A 6,000-nucleotide genomic window follows, 5' to 3' on the forward strand; every position below is an offset into this window, starting at 1 on the left:
AACCTTATACCACTGTGCTTGTAAATCACTGATGAATAGAAGAAATAAAGATATAATTTTCTGGAGAAAAAATAACAACTGATTCATACAGAGAACCAAACACAACTTCATCTTAAACAGTAACTTAAACTATAACTAAGGGCCAAAGAGGTTTAGGATTTTTATTCACTGCTGTTAAATTCACCAAAAATTAGACTTTGACTTTAAAGTACCAAGACTGTTATGGCAAATGACTGGTATTCAACTAATTTTTCTAAATTGATACATTGATTAATTGAGTGCCCTTTCACTAAATTACCTGAAAGGCATTGTCATCTTCCTCATAAATCATCTGAAGTTCAGGAGGAAAAGCTTTTTAAAAGTTTGTCTTCTCTCTGACACCAGTGAAAGAAGGAAAGTCAATTTTTCCACAAGGAGGTAGAGCAGAATCTCTAGCATGGCAGTGAAAGCATACAGTCATAGTGTATCACGTACTGAGGAGGAGCCACACTGCAATTTTAAATCCAGGATGAGAAGCCCACAGTCTGAGACCCTTTCTGATAGCACTGTAAACCTCACTGCATTAAACAAATTCATCAAATTGTTGTTGGCAAATCACTTCAAACACAGTATAAAAATGCAGCAGACAAGACCTGAATGGTGGCAGCAGAGAAAATACAACTGTTGGTTTTGGAGACACAACCAGAGTTACAGGCTCTTCAAAACTTCTTTCAGATCCTGTCCAGCTCTTTATAGAGAGCTGGCACCATATGTGCCAGTTCATTTTTTTTCTGCTGAGGTGACTCCTACGTTTGCCAGCTTGCAAAGATGCAGTGAAATTGATTTTAGTTTCATGCTTAATGGCTGTGATGCAAGTGGCACCTGCACACTGAGGAGCAGAGCTCCCCCAGCACTGACCTTTGGCCATAGCACTCACAGCTCTAAATGGATCTTGGCAACCCACTATTTTGTGGAACAGATTATTACATGATTACTATGGAAATACAGGACACTAGCAGAATATTAGCAAAATAAAATATAAGCCAATAAATACAGCAGTTGCTTGTTGAAATATAATTTCCAGTCAGGGAAATATATGGCAGTGCTAACAAAACAAAACCCAGGCAGTTTCTGTCCCCTTTTAAATATTTAGTCTTTAAATCTTCTGGAAAGTTACATTAGTGCTTTTGGATTTAGGTTTTTGGTACTTTTTTTTTCCCCTAGAATATTGCCAGCTCTTTTCCCCCCCTGCACCACTCCAGGCTCAAAGCTCTTATTTCTCCCTGACAGACTACTAGCTGAAATCAAACAATCAGTGTTGATTAAGTTTATAAAAATGGAGTTCTTCATCTTCTAATCAATATTTTTGTTGAATTGCAACACTATAAATTTTCTTGGCCATTTACTTTAGCCCCCTTCCCATAAGAAGTAACCCTTCCCAAGTAGTAGTTAGGGATGTAACCTATTCATACATTAAAATGATCTATTACCCAAGTCCCCAGGGTGCTGTTTTCTGTAATAGATGTTTAAGTACCATACCTTATATGCACACACACACAGTATGGATAGATAAATCACTGGTACCTTTTTGAGGTTCATCTCATGGAAACTGTGTGTACCCCTTAATCTCTCCCCAAATACTGACTTTTAATTAACCTGAGCCACAAATAAATTTGTAAATCTGTATTTAAATTGCTTCTGAAATAAAGATGCACCTAAAATCACCTCAGCTGGATGGGAAAAAATGCAGAAACAAAGGAATGGGAAAATCGTCATGCACTGAACGTCTTTTCTCTGATTAATATTGTTTGTGGTCTCTACTCTTTTCTAGTAATTTTTTCTGTTTACAATAAAGAATGAATTTTTATAAAACTTCACCTTGGCGTGATTTTATTCAGCTGTGATATGAATGGGAACGCTGCAGAAGTCACTGTGGCTGTTTTCCCAAAAAGATGCATCACATGAAGTACTAAGATTTTAATTACTCTCCCTGCTCCTCCCTTCACCATGTAAATGAACTTGTCTATATTCCATATCACCAGCCTTCCTTACAAATGCAGGATTTCAGTTGTGCTCACAGGAGCATGGCTGTGCACTGTGGAGTGCAAGACAGCTAATGACAGATCTAGTCTTGAATACTGTGACGAGTACATCAACAGGCCACCAGTTTTAGCACATGGTTAACTGGACAAAGATTGATTCACCATATGTCTTTTGTCCTATGCCAAACCTATACTTCAAAGGTGTTTATATTGCTGTCTTTATTGCCACATCTGCCCAATGCCATGACCTGTTTGCAAGTACATCAGTCAGGAAAAGCGATGTTAACTCTCCTTCTGAATGTGTTTTGAGATCCGTATATTAAAAAATAAATTAAAAAGAAAAATGTATTTATCTTGCACAGCTACAATACTCACAAAAATTTTCTCTGTGAGCAAATACTGGTTTTGTATTGACTCCATTTGATTCAGTCACCTGGACAGCATGTACTAAGGAACCCCGGGATGGAGAGCCAAGAGTCAGAGGGATCAGCTATTGCAGAAAACACCACCGACTCCCAGTGGAAAAATTTTTTTTGACCTAAAGTGACGTGCTACTCTCCTAGGCTATCACTACAGAGAAGACTGTTTTTACACTTACCAGGAGCCTCACAGGTTTCCTCTATCACAGAAGTCACCTCACATCCCATCAGCAGAGTAAAAGGAGAAATGAGAGGGAAGGAGTCCATGTGTATGCAACAATTGAAATCAGGACTAAAAGGCTAAGGTTTGAGTACTCTGCCACTCATTATATCTTTAAGTATTCTTAAGAATATACTCTCTCCATCCTCACAGAGCCCTCTTCCCCTGCCCCTCCCCCTAATATTTTGGAAGAATTTTTGATGTCTTTTGATCAGTTTTGGTGTACATACAATATATCAGCAACAGCTCTGTTAAAATATACCAGACAGTATAAGGAATATGTTGGGAATATGCAAAATAGGTGTTTAAACAGCTTAGACAAAATCATGAATCAACTTTTACAGGGTGTTTCTGAATGTTAAGATTAATTCATACACGAGTAACTATAATATTCTAAATTACAGAGTACAATCACATGAGAAAGTGCCATATTTCACGTCTATGGATGAAGAAAGTACTCTAAAATACATACAACACTAAGATTCTTATCACAGGACTCAATCCTTCACAAACACCTGTAACAACTGTGATAGCAGAGTAACTGTAGGCACTGGATAAGTTATTACTGCAAAGAATGCTTTATACCATGTAGGAAAGCATTCTGAAGAACTTTATAAATCCTTTAAAACATTCCAAAAAAGGAGGTAGTGGGAGGCGCAGGAACAGGTGCCTTCAAATATATATTTCCATACATTTTCCTCCTTGAGACCTGCCTAAATTAGACTGTGGGTATGTTAGATTGTACATTATCCTGAGAAAAAAAGAATGGAGAAACTTTGTTAAGAAGAAGTTGAATGTGCCTTGAAATTTTACAGGTTCTGCATATTTCAGTTCTAAAACTACTTTCTCCTTTGCACTCCACACACATACACTGACCACACATATGACTGGCATAAAAGTAAGCATAATAACATTGTGATATAGTTACTTGTACTTCAGTTCCCGTGAGGGTAATGGTCACTTTGGTTTTATGGTTTTAAGCTCCTTTATGATAGAGTATTACTGAAAACTGCATCTGCCTTCAGAATATACATTTGAGGAAATATGAAATTCAAAATTGACAAAATAGCCTGTCAAAGTGAAAAAAACAGAAACTGCATATTTAAAAAATGGCATGCACAAGTGTCAGCAGAAGACTAGAGCCAAAGAAAGTTACATTGTTCTGAGTTTATACATTTGCTGCTATGAGGAATGTTTGGATGACCAGCTACAATACATAAGTAAAAGAGTTAAGGATTAGAATTATATTTAAATACAAAACATGGCCTTCGAGTCACAACAACTAAACTACAACAAAATTATTTGGAAAGATGTAGCAGTGAGTGTGCCCTTGCTGGCTTCACTGTTCAGATTGACTTCCATACACTGGCAACAGGATTAGGCTTCTCCCAGTAATCTCTTTATTGCCCACCAGAGAAAGGCTTCTGATTTCCATATAAAAACACTCACATGCATAAACAAGTGTGCAAACACCCATCCACACACACTTGTTTATGAAAAACATAATGAAGGTAAGACTTCTCTTGCTGCCATAAACTAGCACAGACATACAGATATTGAATACTTTCAAGGCATGAATGTTTGGACTAGAACCACATTATCATCCTGGAAAGTACATCTTATGGAAACTGCTATTGCATGATTAACTAGTGCCTAAATCCCTACAGAGAAGCAAAACAATTATATTCAACCATAGCACAGTTACTGTATTTATATTAATGGGAGGGAAGAAGAGGAGGATCTGCAGTCTTCTAATGGGCAGCCACAATAAAAAATACCCCAACAAATTTAGTAAGTGCATTTTTGTTGCTCTCTCAAAAGTTGCAAAATTCCTGCTCTGGACACTGCAAGACACGAAAACAAGACTAACTCTACTTTTTCTTTTAGCACTGCATTCACAAGGCAGCAGCACAAAATCGAGGGCAGTCAGAACACTGAGGCACACACTGCTGGGTAGCTGAAGGAGCAGAGCAGATACTTGCAGGATGAAAAGAAACTACCAAGGAATGGTATTTGTACTGTTTGTATCCATGTCCATGAAAGGTTAGTTTACAAACCAAAAGGAGCCAGTGAAAACCATGGCCCAGAGCACTGGTCCCCAGTCTCTCTGGGTTGTGACTGGAAAATTCAATGGCAGTTTCAGAGCTATTTAAAGCATACAGTCCATACAAATAAAAGACAAATAGCATTTCAGCATAGCAGGTGGTCCACTACCAACTCTGACGTATAGCTGTCTCAACACAGCTGCTTATTGCTCCTTTGTAAAGAAATACCTTATTAATAGAGAATGAAAATAATGGATAAAGATATGCATATAAATTTAGCCTACATGAAGCTAGGTTGCTACAATTTAAAACCACATTTGATGTAATTCAATTAGAAATATTGATTAAAATGAAGCCAGCTCACTGGAAGGATGATGATAATAGGCTAATAATAACAATTGATTTGGTTTGATAAATGAACCAAAAAGCGAGCTGAAGGTACTTAGATTTTGACCTATTTAAGGCCTGCATTCCCTTTTCTTCTTTGCTTTATTGAATTTCTGAGATTTGTTCAAAATATTATTAGAACTATACATCTGAAAAACACATAATTCACAGAAAGATTTGACAACTGCTGCTTCTGATGGCCCATTTTCAAATGCAGAGTTGTTGGGTCCCCCCCTCACTCCACTCCAGCTTTACTGAATTACGTGTAGTGTGTGAGCAGCAGCAATAGTAATTAAAAATAATGAGGCCTGCTAGGTCTCCTAATTCTATTATCTTTATAGCATCAGGCTTCAAGCAACTCACCAGCAAAACAGCCCAGATGAGAAATCTCTTCTGAAGGTTCAGTGGTTGTTTACAATGCAACAGGATAACCTTTTCAGCCTGGAAATAAATAAATAAAATCAGAAGTCTAAAGCAGACATTAGTGGACATGATTCAAGAAAAAGTAAGGGTTAACTAATTGGTACTTGGCATAAAAGTATGCTTTTTTTTCTTCACACAAGAAAACATGAGGTAACTGAATAAAGTCCTGTAACATTCATTTTATTTTCTCATTTCTTTGCAGAAACTCTTATTTCTTCATGGAATAAAATGAAGAGCAGAATGTTACATATACTGACTTTCTGTGCCCTATTAATTCCGTGTAAAACCCACAAAAGCTACCTTCAGCTTCAGTGGAACTGACATTATCCTAACGCACAGAGTGCTAAAAAGTGGAACTTAAACATAGGTCTAAACTAGGACTGTAACACAGTAGGTCCTTTGTCTCTCCAAAGCTATTAAACGCAGAATTCTATTTTATTGCTCTTACACTCGATACTGACTCTGAGCAGTAGGAGATGTTTTTT

General features: G+C 37.2%; 1 long non-coding RNA gene across 1 annotated transcript in view; it reads right to left on the reverse strand.

Moving 5' to 3' along the window:
* LOC148222999 (uncharacterized) overlaps positions 1-5,536 on the reverse strand; it is a 42,771-nt gene extending 37,235 nt beyond the window's left edge. The window contains exon 1 of the long non-coding RNA XR_015805025.1: positions 5,456-5,536. This is a non-coding gene — a long non-coding RNA (uncharacterized LOC148222999). The remainder of the gene's footprint in view (positions 1-5,455) is intronic.
* Positions 5,537-6,000: the final 464 nt, after the last annotated feature.

Source organism: Sturnus vulgaris, chromosome 8 (assembly GCF_052056855.1).
Source record: "Sturnus vulgaris isolate bStuVul1 chromosome 8, bStuVul1.hap1, whole genome shotgun sequence".
NCBI lineage: Eukaryota > Metazoa > Chordata > Aves > Passeriformes > Sturnidae > Sturnus > Sturnus vulgaris.